Source organism: Saccopteryx bilineata, chromosome 8, assembly GCF_036850765.1.
Source record: "Saccopteryx bilineata isolate mSacBil1 chromosome 8, mSacBil1_pri_phased_curated, whole genome shotgun sequence".
In the NCBI taxonomy this organism is placed as follows: domain Eukaryota; kingdom Metazoa; phylum Chordata; class Mammalia; order Chiroptera; family Emballonuridae; genus Saccopteryx; species Saccopteryx bilineata.
Window position 1 is genome coordinate 60,462,250 of NC_089497.1, and position 17,950 is coordinate 60,480,199.

Genomic DNA, 17,950 nt, shown 5'->3' on the forward strand with positions numbered 1-17,950 from the left:
GTAATACACCATATCAACAAAACAAAGAACAAAAACCACATGATCTTATCAATAGATGCAGAAAAGGCTTTTGATAAAATACAACACAATTTTATGTTTAAGACTCTCAACAAAATGGGTATAGAAGGAAAATATCTCAACATGATAAAGGCCATATATGATAAACCATCAGCCAACATCCTATTAAACGGCATAAAACTGAGGACTTTCTACCTTAAATCAGGAACAAGACAGGGTTGTGCACTCTCTCCACTCTTATTCAACGTGGTGCTAGAAGTTCTGGCCAGAGCAATCAGACAAGACAAAGAAATAAAAGGCATCCATATCGGAAAAGAAGAAGTAAAGCTATCACTTTTTGCTGATGATATGATCCTATACATCGAAAACCCGAAGGACTCCACAAAAAGACTACTAGAAACAATAAACCAATACAGTAAGGTCGCAGGATACAAAATTAACATACAAAAGTCCATAGCCTTTCTATATGCCAACAATGAAATATTAGAAAACGAACTCAAAAAAATAATCCCCTTCACGATTGCAACAACAACAAAAAAAATACCTAGGAATAAACATAACAAAGAACGTAAAGGACCTATATAATGAAAATTACAAAGCATTGTTAAGGGAAATCGAAAAAGATACAATGAGATGGAAAATATTCCTTGTTCTTGGATAGGAAGAATAAATATAATCAAAATGGCCATATTACCCAAAGCAATATACAAATTTAATGCAATTCCCATCAAAATCCCTATGAGATTTTTTAAAGAAATGGAACAAAAAATCATCAGATTTATATGGAACTATAAAAAACCCCGAATAGCCAAAACAATCCTAAGGAAAAAGAATGAAGCTGGGGGCATTACAATACCTGACTTTAAACTATATTATAGGGCCACGATAATCAAAACAGCATGGTATTGGCAGAAAAATAGACACTCAAACCAATGGAACAGAATAGAAAGCCCAGAAATAAAACCACATATATATGGTCAAATAATCTTTGATAAAGGGGCCAACAACACACAATGGAGAAAAGAAAGCCTCTTCAACAAATGGTGTTGGGAAAACTGGAAAGCCACATGCAAAAGAATGAAACTCGACTACAGCCTGTCCCCGTGTACTAAAATTAATTCAAAATGGATCAAAGATCTAAATATAAGACCTGAAACAATAAAGTACATAGAAGAAGACATAGGTACTAAAATCATGGACCTGGGTTTTAAAGAACATTTTATGAACTTGACTCCAATGGCAAGAGAAGTGAAGGCAAAGATAAATGAATGGGACTACATCAGAATTAAAAGTTTTTGCTCAGCAAGAGAAACTGATATCAAAATAAACAGACAGCCAACTATACGGGAACTGATATTTTCAAACGACAGCTCAGATAAGGGCCTAATATCCAAAATTTACAAAGAACTCATGAAACTCAACAACAAACAAACAAACAATCCAATAAAAAAATGGGAAGAGGACATGAACAGACACTTCTCCCAGGAAGAGATACAAATGGCCAACAGATATATGAAAAGATGCTCAGCTTCATTAGTTATTAGAGAAATGCAAATCAAAACTACAATGAGATACCACCTCACCCCTGTTAGATTAGCTATTATCAACAAGACAGGTAATAGCAAATGTTGGAGAGGCTGTGGAGAAAAAGGAACCCTCATTCACTGTTGGTGGGACTGTAAAGTAGTACAACCATTATGGAGGAAAGTATGGTGGTTCCTCAAAAAACTGCAAATAGAACTACCTTATGACCCAGCAATCCCTCTACTGGGTATATACCCCAAAACCTCAGAAACATTGATACGTGAAGACACATGTAGCCCCATGTTCATTGCAGCACTGTTCACAGTGGCCAAGACATGGAAACAACCAAAAAGCCCTTCAATAGAAGACTGGATAAAGAAGATGTGGCACATATACACTATGGAATACTACTCAGCCATAAGAAATGATGACATCAGATCATTTACAGCAAAATGGTGGGATCTTGATAACATTATAAGGAGTGAAATAAGTAAATCAGAAAAAAACAAGAACTACATGATTCCATACATTGGTGGAACATAAAAATGAGACTAAGAGACATGGACAAGAGTGTGGTGGTTACCAAGGGTGGGGGGGGAGGGAGGACATGGGAGGGAGGGAGGGAGAGAGTTAGGGGGAGGGGGAGGGGCACAGAGAACTAGATAGAGGGTGACGGAGGACAATCTGACTTTGGGCGAGGGGTTTGCAACATAATTTGATGACAAAATAACCTAGACATGTTTTCTTTGAATATATGTACCCTGATTTATTAATGTCATCCCATTACCATTAATAAAAATTTATTTAAAAAAAAAAAAAAAGAAAGAAAATTACCCACAGCTGCATGTTGGTGTGTAAGTTGCATTCGATATTCCTTAGATGTGACGTGGGCAACATCCCCGCTGCCACATTAGCCTCCTCAGAAGTTTTGTTGAAAGCTCTCCCGAAGGAATACTTCTGCATTTTGTGTTTGGGTTCATGCTCAGTGGTGGTAAATGGATTAACACTGCAGTGTCTGATAGAATGATGGATGGAGTCAGAAGAGCGATTTTCTAAACACCCTTTCCATACTTGATGGATGTTTCCATCTCTGGATCATCCCTCGAGGCTCTTTGTGTGCAAAATCTCTCTTCTGAACGGACTTTTCACTTGTTATTAGCACCCATGAATTTATGATGTCCCCTGGCACAGCCTTTCTGCCTTTCTGTAAGTAGAGTCAGCTCTGGCATTCTATATAAAATGATGTCTTAGTGCTCCAATCAACAGCTTCTACTGCCCTAATATTCCTAAGTATGAGACACAATTTAAGTGTGAGACAATAACTGCACTTATATTCTCCTAAATTAGACTGAAGTGCAGCCCAAACTTATCATCTACCTGGAGAGGCAGTTACCTTCTCAGACATTTGGCTGAACCCTGTGGTACTCCTTCGTCATCGCCGGCCCCTCCACCGTTACTCTTACTCGGTTCTGTCATAAACCTCAGCTAAGGCTGGAGAATACATTTGATTACACTAATCAGCCTGCAGTTTTCCTCCATGACCCTCACATCTGAACCCTGCAGCATGTGTGTCTTTTTGATGGATTAATGGATGCGAGAGAAGTTGCCAAGACTAATAAAGAAAGACATCAAATTTGGAAGGGGAAGGATTTTAGTAAACAGTCGAGGGTTTGAGTATGAGATAGAGAATTTGAAATAAATAACATCCAGCTTAAGCATTTTTTTTCTTTTACTTTTTCTCATTTTCTTTAATATATATCTCAGGTAGCAGAGAATTGAGAACTGGGACAGGTGCTTAAAGAATTAGGGATTAAAAACAGTGGGCAGATGACACAGGGGAAAACTCTCTTTTGAAATTTGGGAAATCCCAGATCCAGCTTCCAGTGGAGAGTTTTTGAGAACAATTCCCTTTTTGACACCAGTCCCCATACCACCTGGTCATGGAGAAAGAAGTCAGGTGACAGAATAAGAATACAGATAGGAGAGGTCTGAGGACAATGCCTTCCTAAATTTTTCTCGTAACTCACAAACAGTGAGAAAGAGATCCCAAATTTTATGTCCAGAAATTGAATATGGAAATTTGCTGAAGGTGAGAGCTATTACGTGTCAAAAAGTTCCTTAAAAGAGGTTAGGAAAGCTTACACTGAAAAGGGTGTGATATCTCAGTCACCTGCTGGAAAATGCAGAGCTGAGATCTTTTAAATATAACTCCTGGCACAGAATCAAGGAAGGAGGCCACATTCTTGCCTTGCCAGAACGGTCACCAAGCGGGACCCAGCAGTAGGGGACAGACCATATGTTATGTTAGTAGCAGACCATGGAGATGCTGCCAGGGACCACAAGCTTGTCTTCACTACTCCTGCCTGGCCCTAAGATATAAGTCTCCTCGAGTCCAAATGCCATCCCTGAAGGAGAAGGAAAGGAGAATAAAACTTGACAATACTTTAACCGGTACTGACTTGAAAAATTGCTGGAGTGGACTGAGCAGCCTGCCTGTTTTCGGCCGGGCTGCGCATTGCAAAGGGAGATCAAACTGAGCTGTACAAGTGAAAGTTACCTGAGTCCTCTAATTTTTTTTATTTTTTCAATCGCAGTTTACATATAATATTATATTGTATTGGTTTCAGGTGTCCAACATAGAGGTTAGTCAATCATATAGTTTACAAAGTGTTTGCCCTGGTATTTCTAGTACCCCACCGGCACCATACATAGTTATTGTATGTCCTTCCCAATCTCTTCACCGTCTTCACCCAGTCTCCCAACCCCACCCCTCTCTGGCAGTCTATGAGTCTGTTTCTGTTTTGTTTGTTCATTTTTATTGTTCTTTAGATCTACGTAAAAGTAAAATAATTTGGTATTTGTCTTTCTCTGACAAATGCCATCCATCTGTCCATCCAAGCTGTCAAAAATGGTAAAATTTCATTCTTTTATGGCTGAGTAATATTCCTTTGTATATGAGCTTAATGTCACTAATCATCAGAAAAATGAAAATTAAAACCACAATGAGATACCACTTCACACCTTTCAGAATGGCGCTCATCCATAAATCAATAAACAAGTGCTGGCAGGGATGTGGAGAAAAGGGAGCCCTCGTGCACCGTTGGTGGGAATGCAGATAGACGCAGCCACTGTGGATAGCAAGCAGTATGCAGGGTCATCAAAAAAAAATCAAAATGGAGCTTCTTTATGACCCAGTGATTCCACTTCTGAGAATATCCAAGGAAACTCAAAACACTAATTCCAGGCCCTGGCCGGTTAGCTTAGTGGATAGAACATTGTCCCAGAGTGCTGAGGTTGGGGTCCAATTCCCAGTCAGGACACAAACAAGAAGCAACTGATGAATGCACAACTAAGTGGAACAATATGTTGGTGCTTCTCTCTCTCTCTCAAATCAATGGAAAAACTTAAAAAAAAACAACACATTAATTTGAAAGGATATATGCACCTCTTTGTTCATTGCAGCTTTTTTACAATAGCCAGGATTTGGAAGCAGCCCAAGTGTCCATCACTAGATGAGTAAATAAAAAAATCTGAGTCTTTTAAACTGTTGTAACAGTAAAATTTAATATGCTGAAATTTGCTGTTTTGGTTTCTAAGAACTTGATAGTTTACCAAGATGAAATAAAAGAGTCTGTCCTTTCAGGGAAATGTGATATTCAATATGAGGGGTTAAAAGAGTTGACAAGAGAATTATAAGAAAGTTTATTAAAATGTTTGCCATTTTTAGAGAAATAGATTCAGAAAAATGAAAAGTAGACTGAAAGCCAAAGAGAACAGGACGTGGAACTAGTTGTTATTGAAAAGGCTGTATTCTGGAAGGTTTTAAAGAGCTTTTTCTAGAAAAGCAAATTCCCAGAAATTCCAGGACAAGTTTAATCCAAATTAAGCCTGGATTTTAGTAGAAGAAAAGTGCTGGCTTTGGAATGAAAAAGAAAATAAGATGAAATAGTAATGGACTGTGGAATTTTGAAATGCACAACTCGACAGTTTGCCTCTTGTATATACCTTCTCTAAGTAACATGATTCTCTTACAACACAGATTGTGTGCTTTAATTGACTCACTAGCAACTTGTGAAATGGCAGAAGGACATTCCATGAACCCAGGCAACGGCTATTTGCTGGAGGAAAATTATCAGTGCAAGATAGGGACTCCTGAATGGCAAAGCAAATATCTTCTCTTTAATGTTTCCCAGGCTTATATTTTATTGAATATTTTCATTGCACCTTCTGCTACCAGGGACATGTTAGCATATTGTCAGTGGGCTGTGAATGGTGAAACAATAATTATTTGAAAATAATTTTAGCTCTGGATTTAATAAGCAGAGACTCTATTTCCCAACAGTGTACTGAAAGAGCAACTGGAACTTAACAGCTTGTATTATTTTTTTAATTGTCCAACAAACTAAAAAAGAGTCTAGAGTCTTTGACTAAAAATAAATGATAAAGATTTGCCCTGACCGGTTGGCTCATTGGGAGAGCATTGGCCTGGCATGTGAAAGTCCTGGGTTCAATTACCAGTCAGGGCACACAAGGGAAGCAACCTTCCGCTTCTCCACCCTTCCCCCTCCTCTTCCTCTTTCTTTCTCTCTCTCTTCTTCCACAGCCACAGCTCAAACGGTTCAAGCAAGTTGGCCCTGGGCACTGAGGATGGCTCCACGGCCTTGCCTCGGGAGCTGAGATGACTCGTTTGCCAAGCACCAGAGCAGCGGCCCCAGATGGGCAGAGCATCAACCTATAGGGAGCTTGCCAGGTGGATCCCAGTAAGGGTGCATGTGGGAGTCTGTCTCTCTGCCTCCCTGCCTCTCACTTCACTTCAAAATAAATAATAAAAAGCAAAGATTTATTCAAGGGTCGTAGAGTTTGCACACTGGGAACACAGCGAGGCAAAAGCCCAGAAGTGTTCCAAGAAAGAAAGTTAAGAGTTCTTAGTAAAAAGTACATTCTTGAGAATAATCAGTCCTGCATTCTTAGACCTAGCCTGGTCCAGGATGGTTACCAGCCAGATGTCAGGTAGTCCAGATGATGGATGCTAGAAGTCTACAAAATGGGTCAGGAGGTCTGGCCACATTGGGTGGTCTGAATAACGGATGTCAGGTGACCTGGATACGTGAGTCCTTCAGGGATGACTAGAGGGTTGTTGTATTGAGGTCTAGTAGATGTCCAGATATATATCCAAGTATTCACACATGACTGGAAGTTCAAAAAAAGTTTAAGTTCACAGGGTGTTTAGAATAATAATAGAGTCTGTCCTCATGCCACAATCTTTATAATGTTAATAATTTTAGCAGCGTGGTTAAAGTGGCTCCGTTTCATATATTCCCTGTCTTCACTCCTTCCTCCTGATCCTGTTCCACAACTGAATGCAGCTGGTTGTTTCTGTTTGTTGTCTTGAATTTTCGGTTTTTCCTGTGTTTTAGTATCGTTTTTTTTCTGATAACTGAGGAACGAACTAAACAAAACCCCAAGAATGTTTCCTCAAATAAACTGTAGTTCAGGCGTTTCTGGCAAGTTAATGCCATCAGGTACTAAAAGTGAAATTTATAAAATACTGTAAAAGAAGTTTAGTCCCTTATTGCCTCTCCTTCATTAGAAGGTAAGCGACGTTTCTTGGGTACTATTTTATATCCCGAATTTGCTTTTCTGAGCAAAAGAGTAAAAGCTTTTGGTTCTGGCACATGAGAACATGTTTTCCAGCCATTGCCGAGAAGCTACTGCAGAGTACTGAATCCTTCATACCTTATTACCGTAAACAGCGCACTCCATGTCAAAGTATGCTCAAAATCCCAGGGAGCAGGATACAAAACAATACTCAATTATCTTCATCACCACCCCTTTCAGACATAGTTTATGAGTGTCTGAAAAATTAAAATCCCAAAGATGTTTTCAAAGAAGAAACATCTTTTTCATTTATGTTTGTGTTCAAAGCTCTAGCATATGGTGAGGGTGCTAAATCAGTGCTTTATTATTATAATCAGTGATAACAAATGGAAAATAAAGTCCAAAGACAACTCGAAAGAGAATGAATCTTTGGTAAATGAAAAGGCTTTCCGAGGTAGCCTGACATCTTAGCAAACGGTGCAGCTGTGCTCGCTGTGCTCTCCCTTCCTGTCCCGTCCTCCCATTCTAACCTCTGCTTCTCTGCTTTCACCCCCTCCTCTGCAACACACGTAGCTGCTCCCGGAGACTGACTGCCTGTCTTAAAGAGCTCTTCCTTCTAGTTCTTCATCTACCCTATTCGTTTTCCCAAAACGTACTTAATTTTATTTAAAAATTATTTGGACTAAAAAAGGAACAACCCTGTTAGGATTCTTTATGGAAATGTCCCAAGCTAAACTTCACTTTAAACTAAGGCCCAAAAAGTTTATTAAATTTTTAAATAAATAAAGACCCAGAGAGGTGAGATTAAAGACCACAACCACAGTTAGCTAGTATTTTCACTGAGAAGTTACAATGGCCCCCTGTTCCATGTCCTAGCTACTGCTGAATTTTTCCTCTCCTTCAAGTTTCTGCAAGCTCTTGTCCACTCGCATATCTTGAATTTTATTTTCTATGATCTCAATTCCTATCTTTAACAGTCTCACTTTTCTTCATTAACCTCCAGCTAAATGTCTTCAAATGCAATCAATAGTAAATATTGAAAGAGTTTATTCTGTTTATTAACATTATGGAATAGTTTGAACTCAACTTCTATGAGATGCAGAATAATCCATTCTCTTTCTAAAATCAAGCGACACCAAATAATGTCTATATATTAATTATGTTTATATTAAAGGGTTTGAACCCTGGTCAGGGCACACATGAGAAATGATCATCTGCTTCTCTTTCCCTCCGTCTCCCCCTTCCTTCTCTCTTCCGCTCCTGCAGCTGATGGTTTGAGTGTCAGCCCCAGGCACTGAGGATGGTTCAGTTGATTCAAATATCAGTCCCAGATGGAGTTTGTCAGGTGGATCCCAGTCAGGGTGCATGAGGGAGTCTGTCTCACTATCTCCCCTTCTCTCACTTAAAATAATAATAATAATAATAATAATAATAATAATAAAATTTTTTATATTTACCTTATTTTCAATAGAAACAATATACACTTAGTACAGTGTTACTATTAAAACCTTACATACTTTTTTCCTAGAGTCCAGGCAAATAATTTCTTTTCAAAATAAAAACTATTAACTCAAAATATTGTATGTTGCATGGGTTGCCCTTTCTGTTCTATAATATAGGAATCATATATGTACTTGGAAACTTCATGAGAACAAGTGTGATTAACGTAGTAAAGTTTATTTTAATTCAACAAACATTCCATGTTTTTTGCATGAAAAGGACTGTGCTGGCCAAATTGGAATATGAAAACAGCTAAGATACAGCTTCTGTCCTTCAAGAATATAAATCAAATGGAGAAAAGAGATCCAAACATAAATATTAGTTAATACGTAAAGTAGAGGAGAGAGTTGAAAAAGAGACTTATTTTGGCTGAACAGAGCACTAAAAATTTTTGGAGGAAACAGGATTTGAACTGGCCTTAAGAAATTTGTAGGATTTTATAAGGCAAGGTGGTCCTGGTAAGAGACAAATTTGAGCGTATTCCTCAAATCATAGTATATTGTGACTATTTATTTAAGTGTCTTTCTCCTTCACCTGAATATTAACTCCTCTGGGATTGAGATCATGGCTCACCTGTTTGCAACATGACAGCAACATTTTATACCTCATTAATTTTTTAGCAAAAGCCTGGTACATTATGCATTTTCAGTAAATGTTTGCTGATTAATCAATTGATGACTATTAGATGCCTAAAAATATTTAAAGTCACTTGAATCTATACTCAGGTGTTGCTTGATGAAGTTGCACTAAGGCATACCAAAAAAACCCCAACACCTTAAAATATTAAAAGATGCAAGAATCCTATCTGTTATTTCTGTGAAGGCTAAGTGAATGCCACGTTGTTCTCTGTGTTTTAATGGGAGTAGAGTCATGGTTCTTAAGCACTGGACTGGCCATCAAGGGTATAAAACCAAGACTAATCAGTATGCTGGAAGAATTGGACTATCTCTTTTTCAGGCCTGATGCTTCTCATCTAGAACTTTCTGCTCAGTGAAGAGCCTCATTAAAGGGTTGCAGGAGGAAATAGAAAGTGCTGTGTGCCTGACTGGGTGGAGGCACAGTGGATAGAGATTCAGACTGGGGTGCAGAGGACTCAGAGTCAAGACCCTGAGGTCACTGGCTTGAGCACAGGTTCATCTAGCTTGAGTGCGGGCTCACCAGCTTGAGCGCAGGGTCGCTGGCTTGAACATGGGATCATAGACATGACCCCATGGTCACTGGCTTGAGCCCAAAGGTCGCTGGCTTGAAGCAAGGGGTCACTCACTCTGCTGTAGCCCTCCGGTCAAGGCACATATGAGAGAGCAATTAATGAACAACTATGGAGACTAAGGAGCTGCAAGAAAGAATTGATGCTTATCATCTCTCTCCCTTCCTGTCTGTCTGTCCCTATCTGTCCCTCTCTCTGTCTCTCTCTCTGTCTTTGTGAAAGAAAGGAAGAAAGAAAGAAAGAAAGAAAGAAAAGGAAGGAAGGAAGGAAGGAAGGAAGGAAGGAAGGAAGGAAGGAAGGAAGGAAGGAAGGAAGGGCAAGCTATGTGAGCTGGTATCTCTTAGAACTCAGTGTGAGGTTGGGGTGGTAATTGTGAGGTTCCCACAATCTAAAATGGAAAAACATACAAATCCTATGCTAGTGTGATCACTGCTACCTATAGGTTTTTCCTAAGAGGAAACTAGATACAAAGAATATTAAAGATGGAAAACAAAATACTGCTTCTCTAATAAGTATGTGAGAGCTCCGTACTTCTCAATTCAGTGTCTCGTAAGCTGGGCTTGACTTGAAATAAGAATGGAGTTTTTAATTCTCCACCTTCACTCTAAATCCGGAGATTACTATGTACTTTCAGGAGGAGAAATACGCAAGGCAAGCTCTGACATACATTCAATTGTAGATTTATGGGGATAGAAAAGAAGAAAGAAACCTGGTTAAGCCTGTATCAAAAATGCAGAGCCTGTTTACATCTGCAAAAGGAAAGCAAAGAGAGTGCAACTGAGTCGCTAATCTTTAAGCAATACTAATAAATGTAGCCTGATGATTATTCTGAATAAGGCATTAACCCTTTCTCTCTGAAAAGAGTGTGGTAGGAGGGGAGTAAGGTTTCCATTCCCCCTATATTGACCATCATTTTCATGTATTTGGAAGCATTTTCAATTTATCTTCCATGGTATGCATGTTTAGTTATTCATTTATTTATTCATTCATTCAGCAAATATTTATCAAGTGGTTTTATGTGCTGGGCACCCTAGTAGACATTGGAGACACAATGTAAATAAGATAATCAAGATCACTGCCCTCGTGGCTTTTGTAGTCTAATGAGGAATAAAAAGAAGCAAACAGGCAATTATAATACAATATAAAAGTACCAGGATGATATGGGGAAAAAGAGTAGAGGTAACCAAGGTAGAATTGATCATGACAGTGAGGGTGGACAAGAAAACTTAAGTGGAGTAATAGCCATGCTGACACTTACAGGACAAGTAGAAGTTAGTCAACTATAGGGGACATCAGTTGTTTTGTCTGATCAGCATCCATTCATCAATCATCAGGTACATTACCCTGATTTCTCTTTGGGCAACTACCCCTTCCCCATTTTTAGTTCATGTGGTTTGAGTAAGGCTGGCATCAACACCATACTCTAGGACAGAGGTCCCCAAACTTTTTACACAGGGGGCCAGTTCACTGTCCTTCAGACTGTTGGAGGGCCAGACTATAAAAAAAAACTATGAACAAATCCCTATGCACACTGCACATATCTTACTTTAAAGTAAAAAAACAAAACAGGAACAAATACAATATTTAAAATAAAGAACAAGTAAATTTAAATAAACAAACTGACCAGTATTTCCATGGGAACTATGCTCCTCTCACTGACCACCAATGAAAGAGGTGCCCCTTCCGGAAGTGCGGCGGGGGCCGGATAAATGGCCTCAGGGGGCCGCATGTGGCCCATGGGCCGGCCGTAGTTTGGGGATCCCTGCTCTAGGATATATTGCACAGTTGCAGAGCACAGTTCAGATCTGCTCCGTCCCAGTATTGTATCCCTCTGGTCCTCGTGGTTGGTTCAGTAACTTGCATGTTACCTATGGGAGGCCAGTGAAATGATAGCAATAGCACATGTTGAAAGCCATGGGAAGAAAAGACCTCTGATGCATTGGAATTGCTAAGCCAGTAGAACATAAAGCTTGAGATTTGCAGAGATAGGTACCATATCCGATCCGTGACTGAGGCAGAAAGCAGGAGGAAGGGTGCGGGCACACACGTGCCACCTCCACCTGTCTTTTTTTCTTTCTTTAATTAGGAAAGCAAAAGCTTTCTCAGAAGTCCACTACAGACTTTCTTTTGGCCTCACTGGCCATAATTTGGTCATATAATCAACCCTACTTGCAAGGAGTGCTGGGAAAACAGGGAATAAGATTTTCAGTACTAGTTTAGAGACCAATCATGGCCAATAGCCTAGCACTGGGCAGATTGCTGTACTCTCCAAAAAAACCAACAACCTGAGTCCTATTAATAAGGAAGGAGGGTGAGATGGTTAATGAAAGGAACTAACTGTAGTGACCAATATGTTTGAATATTCATGGTCTATATCAAGGGTCGGGAACCTATGGCTCACAAGCCAGATGTGCCTCTTTTGATGGCTGCATCTGGCTCACAGACAAATCTTTAATAAAAATAATAATAACTTTAAAAATATAAAACATTCTCATGTATTACAATCCATTCATTTCCTACCACTCATGTTCATGGTTGTTCGTGGTTATAGGTGGCTGGAGCCAATCACAGCTGTCCTCTGGGACAACACCAAATTTTTATTGGATAGTGTATAATGTACACCGGTTATTGTGAGGTCAGGAAGTAAACTTCCCTCCCTTGAATCAAGTAGTCAGCTAGGTAATTGCAGAAACCCTATTGGCGAAGAAGATGGCTAAAAGAAAAAAAGATGAGGAATATCGTACTTTTCAGCAGGAATGGACAGAGGAATTCGCCTTTGTGGAGAGAGCAGGTTCTACAGTGTGTCTAATATGCAATGATAAAATTGCATCGATGAAACGGTCAAATATAAAGCGGCACTTCGACACACGCCATTCTACATTTGCATCGAAATATCCAGCGGGGGGTCAGCAGGAAGAAAGCATGTCAAGAGCTACTGTGCAGAGTGCAAGCTAGTCAGCAGCAACTCCATGTTTGGACCTAACGAGGTGACTGGAATTCAGCTAGCTTTGCTGGCGCTTTAGCAATTGTGAGAAACAGAAAGCCATTCACAGATGGGGAGTATGCCAAGACATTCATGCTTGATGTTGCCAATGAACTTTTTGATGACTTTTCGGATAAAGACAATATAATCAAATGAATAAAAGATATTCCTCTGTTGGCAAGAACTGTTCACGATCATACCATCATGATGGCAAATCAAATTGAGGCAACACAAGTGAAGGACATAAATGCAGCACCATTCTTTTCTCTCACTTTGGATGAGTCAACAGACATAAGCCACTTTTCTCATTCAGCGTGATTGCAAGGTATGCTGTCAGTGACCCACTACATGAGGAAAGTTTTGGTGCTTTGCCTATGAAAGAGACAACAAGAGGGGAGAATTTATTCAAGTCTTTCACTGAGTTCACTAAAGAAAAAATCTACCAATGGATAAACTTATTTCAGTGTGTACTGATGGTGCTCCGTGCATGGTGGGGAAAAACAGAGGATTCGTAGCGCTTCTTCATGAACATGAAAAGAGACCTATCCTAAGTTTTCACTGCATCCTACATCAGGAGGCGCTTTGTGCTCAGATGTGTGGCGAGCAGCTTGGTGAGGTGATATCGCTGGTCATTTGGGTGGTCAACTTTATTGTTGCCCGAGCTTTAAATGATTACCAGTTTAAAACACTGCTGGATGAAGTTGGGAATAATTATCCTGGTCTGCTTCTGCACAGCAGTGTGCGTTGGTTGTCAAGAGAAAAGGTGTTCAGCCGTTTCGCAACCAGTCTGAGCAAAATCTGAACTTTTCTTGAAATGAAAAATGTCAAGCATCCTGAGTTAGCTAACACTGAGTGGCTCCTGAAGTTCTACTATCTTGTGGACATGACTGAACATCTGAACCAGCTCAATGTGAAAATTCAAGGCATTGGAAATACAGTCTTATCCCTTTAACAAGCAGTGTTTGCATTTGAAAACAAGCTGGACCTCTCCATCGCTGACATTGAAGCAGGTTGTCTACTACACTTGGAAAAACTGGGAGAGTTTAAAGATGCATGCACAGCAAGTGACCCTGCTCAACATCTTGATCTTCAGCAGCTAGTGGGCTTCACATCTAATCACCTAAAGTCATTCAAAGCGTGCTTTGGAGAATTTCATGAACGCACTCGTCTTTTTGAGTACATCACCCATCCACACGATGGATGGGTTACATCCCTGGTGTCTCTGTCAGAGATTTTGAGCTACAAACTGCTGACCTGAAGGCCTCAGACATGTGGGTGAATAAGTTCAAGTCACTGAATGAAGAGTTGGAAAGACTTGCATGACAGCAAGCAGAGTTGGTGAGCAAACACAAGTGGGGAGAAATGAAAAAACCTCAACCGGTGGACCAGCTGATTGTCAAAACTTGGAACATGCTTCCCGTCACATACCACACACTGCAGCATGTGAGTATTGCTGTACTGACAATGTTTGGCTCCACGTATGCATGTGAGCAGTCTTTCTCACATCTAAAGAACGTTAAGACCAACCTACGATCACGTTTAATGGATGGAAGTCTCAACGCCTGCATGAGGCTTAACCTCACCACGTATCAACCAGACTACAAAGCCATCAGCAAAACCATGCAGCACCAGAAGTCGCATTAATGGTAAGAAGTATTTTATTCATCATTGGTTAGCAACAGCATAACAATGTTATTAAAAAGAATTCAGAGACTTACTGTACTTTAAAAGTGTTGGTCTTACATAAAATGCACACATTTACTTGCATTTAATGTTAAACATATTGTATGGCTCTCACAGAATTACATTTTAAAATCTGTGGCATTTATCAGCCAAAAAGGTTCCCAACCCCTGGTCTGTATGCTAGTTTTCTAGGGCTACCATTACAGAACAGCACAGACAGGATGGCTTAAACAACAGAAATTTATTATCACTGTTCTTGAGGCTGGAAATCAGAGATCAGGTGTCAGGAGGTTTTGTTTCTTCCACAGTCTCCTCCCTGATTTGCAGATGGCCACCTTTTTGCTGTGTCCTCACAGGATCTTCCCTCTTTGTGCACAATCCCTGTTGTTGTGTGTGTCCAGATTGCCTCTCCTTACAAAGACACCAGTCATACTGAATTATAGCCCACCCTAATGGCCTCATTTTAACTTAATTATCTCTTTAGGGGCCTGTCTCCAAATATATTCTGAGGTAATGGGGGTCAGGGCTTCAGGAGGAGATGCAATTCATCCCACCACAATCTGTATCATTAATTTAATTCTAGAAAGTTTATAAAATGTATTCCTATTAGCAGTGGTGGAAAATCTTCCTCTCTTACTACAACTTGAATACATTTTGAGTAGTCATTTTTAAAATCACTTTAAGCTTATCAGAGGAAAAGCCATTCAGTGTTGTGCTGACTTACATTTCTCTGATGAGCAGTGAAGGTGAACATTTTCAGGTGTATTTTTCTCATGTAATTAGTTTCTAAATGTGCCTGTTTCTTCCAAGCCATCTGTTTTAGGCAGAGAGCAACTCTCATTCCTCTGTGTGGTCCATTTCCTTTGAATGACAACTTTTAATTTTTCCCAGGTTCTGTGCCTTTAGTGAGTTTACTTCCATAAAGAAGAAGGTCTATGCTTTTCCAGAATTAGCTTATATCCCAGGAAGAGCAGAGGGTGCATCTGTCAAAATTTACTGGGCTCTTGCCCAAATCTTCAAGGACCTACAAATACATTCAGAGATTCCTAGAGGCCATCATCTGATGTGACTGTTAGTCAGTCTTGAAGTGGGAAGTCCTAAGCCATTTTACACCAAATTCAAACAAAGAAGGTCCAGATGAGAGAGTTACAATGAGGAACAGCTGACACAGAGGAGAGCAGAAGGGGAGCTATGAAAGGGAGGGAGGCCCAGTTCCTGAGCCCACCAGCATCCAGCTACAGGCACATAGAATATGATCTTTGTGGCAAAAGGAAAGGCTTCATACCTGGAGGAAGGTGTGAATAGAGAGGCAGTGATGAGTACTTTAGAATGATTGATTAACCCTACTTCTAAAAGTCTAGGGAAGAATCAATGTTATTTTATTCTCCCAGATAATCTTTGTTTAAAACTTAGCCTAGACACTTTCACTTGAAAATAATTAGCAAACATCTGGTGTTCCAGAGCTATTTCCCTCCCCGCGATATAGATTCTTCTCACTTGGGTGAGCAGTAATGGCTTCTCCCTGGAGTGATGCCTCCCTTTCTGAGGAGGATTTCTGTAAGCAGAAAACCATGGTTGGACTGGGTGCTGTGTCTTACACAACGGGGTGATCTGTCTTGTTCATCTATAGCTCCAATAATAAAGCTGTAAGTTCATTATGCCATTTTAACTGCCACTGAACATGCTAAATTCAAGTGTGACTGCAAATGTATCAAAGGATGCAACAATCTTCTATTTATATTGTCACTTCTTTTTCATAATTTTAACTCTTCTCCTTCAATGTAGAAGTTAGTGTTTCGAGCTGAGTTAGGAGGTACTGAATTATAATTCTCAGAGTTCCCTGAAAAGGATGTGTTTACTATTTTCAAAAGCTTATAGAAAGTTCAACTGAGCAATCAGTCTGAAGAATCTAAACAAGAGGCAGCACTGAAGTGAGAGGTGGTAAGGGACACCCAAGTGAGACCGATGAGGATACCTTGTAGGGACAATTCCTCTGCAAGCTCCTACTCACAGTCTTCAGGGCTTTAAACATCAGAGGGAACAGGAATCTCAAGAGCTCCAATGTCACTCAGACTTCCTCCTTCCTTTATGATCCTTTCTCCACCTTTTTGCAAATGCAGTTTGCAACATACGAAATATCCAAAATTCTGTCCTCCTCCTCCTTCTTCTTCCTCCTCTTCCTCTTTCTTCTCCTCCTCCTCCTTCTTTTCCTTCTCTTCTCCTTCTTCTTCTTTTTCTCTCTCAATTCAAAAATCTATATTTTGTGTATTTCTGCCACTAAAAAAAATTCTTGCATTGTTTGCTAGAGCATCATCTAGTACAATGCTGATCACTTCCTCAGCATAGGAGAAGCTAGGAGCCCAGAATGAAGCCTGAAGGGAAAGTGAAGGGCTGTTTAGTGACTCATCAGACCCATTAAACTCCCAGCACCTCATGAACTGACCCAAAATTCTGGGGCCTCAGGAATGAGCCCGGGTATCCATGTCCCCATTTGCAACACTCCCTACTCTCCTTATGATTCCTGATGCTGACTTTCCCACAGGACAAAACATCTGCTTAGGTTTTTACTCCTTAGCCTGCCTGGTTCTCCAGATGTCACATGCTAGGCCCTATTCTTTGCCTGAGTTCTTTAAATAAATGTTTTTGTTAGTTAAAGACAAGTCAGTATATTGCTTTGGAGTTTTTAACCATAGCAGATTAATGAGCCAGGACAACTACTCTGCTTTCTCAATGTACTGGAACTTAGTGAACAGATCAGTAGGTGCATTGCTATGCTTGCAACTGTTTCTTGTGTATACAGAGTGGGGCAAAAGTAGGGTTATAGTTGTTCATATGGAAAAGAGTAAAATAATTGGAAAACAATAATATAAGAATAAACTGTTTTGCATACTCACAACTGTAAACCTACTCTTGCTCCAACCTGTATAAAAAAGTTATTTAGCCCTGGCCAGTTGGCTCAGTGGTAGAGCATCGGCCTGGCGTGCAGGAGTCCCAGGTTCAATTCCCAGCCTGGGCACACAGGAGAAGCGCCCATCTGCTTCTCCACCCCTCCCCTTCTCCTTCCTCTCTGTCTTTCTCTTCCCCTCCAGCCAAGGCTCCACTGGAGCAAAGTTTGCCCGGGCACTGAGGATGGCTCTGTGCCCTCTGCCTCAGGCAGTAGAATGGCTCTGATTGCAGCAGAGCGACGCCCCAAGATGGGCAGAGCATCCTCCCCGGTGGGCATGCTGGGTGGATCCCGGTCGGCGCATGCGGGAGTCTGTCTGACTGCCTCCCCATTTCCAGCTTCAGAAACATACCAAAAAAAAAAAAGTTATTTAGTTGAAACTTGACCTACAATTTGTAAAGAAAAAAGCTGATCTAACATTTGATAAAATGGTTAGTCTGGATCTTGTAAACTTGGAAATTTTTTTTTTCAAAAGAGGAGGAGGATGGTGATG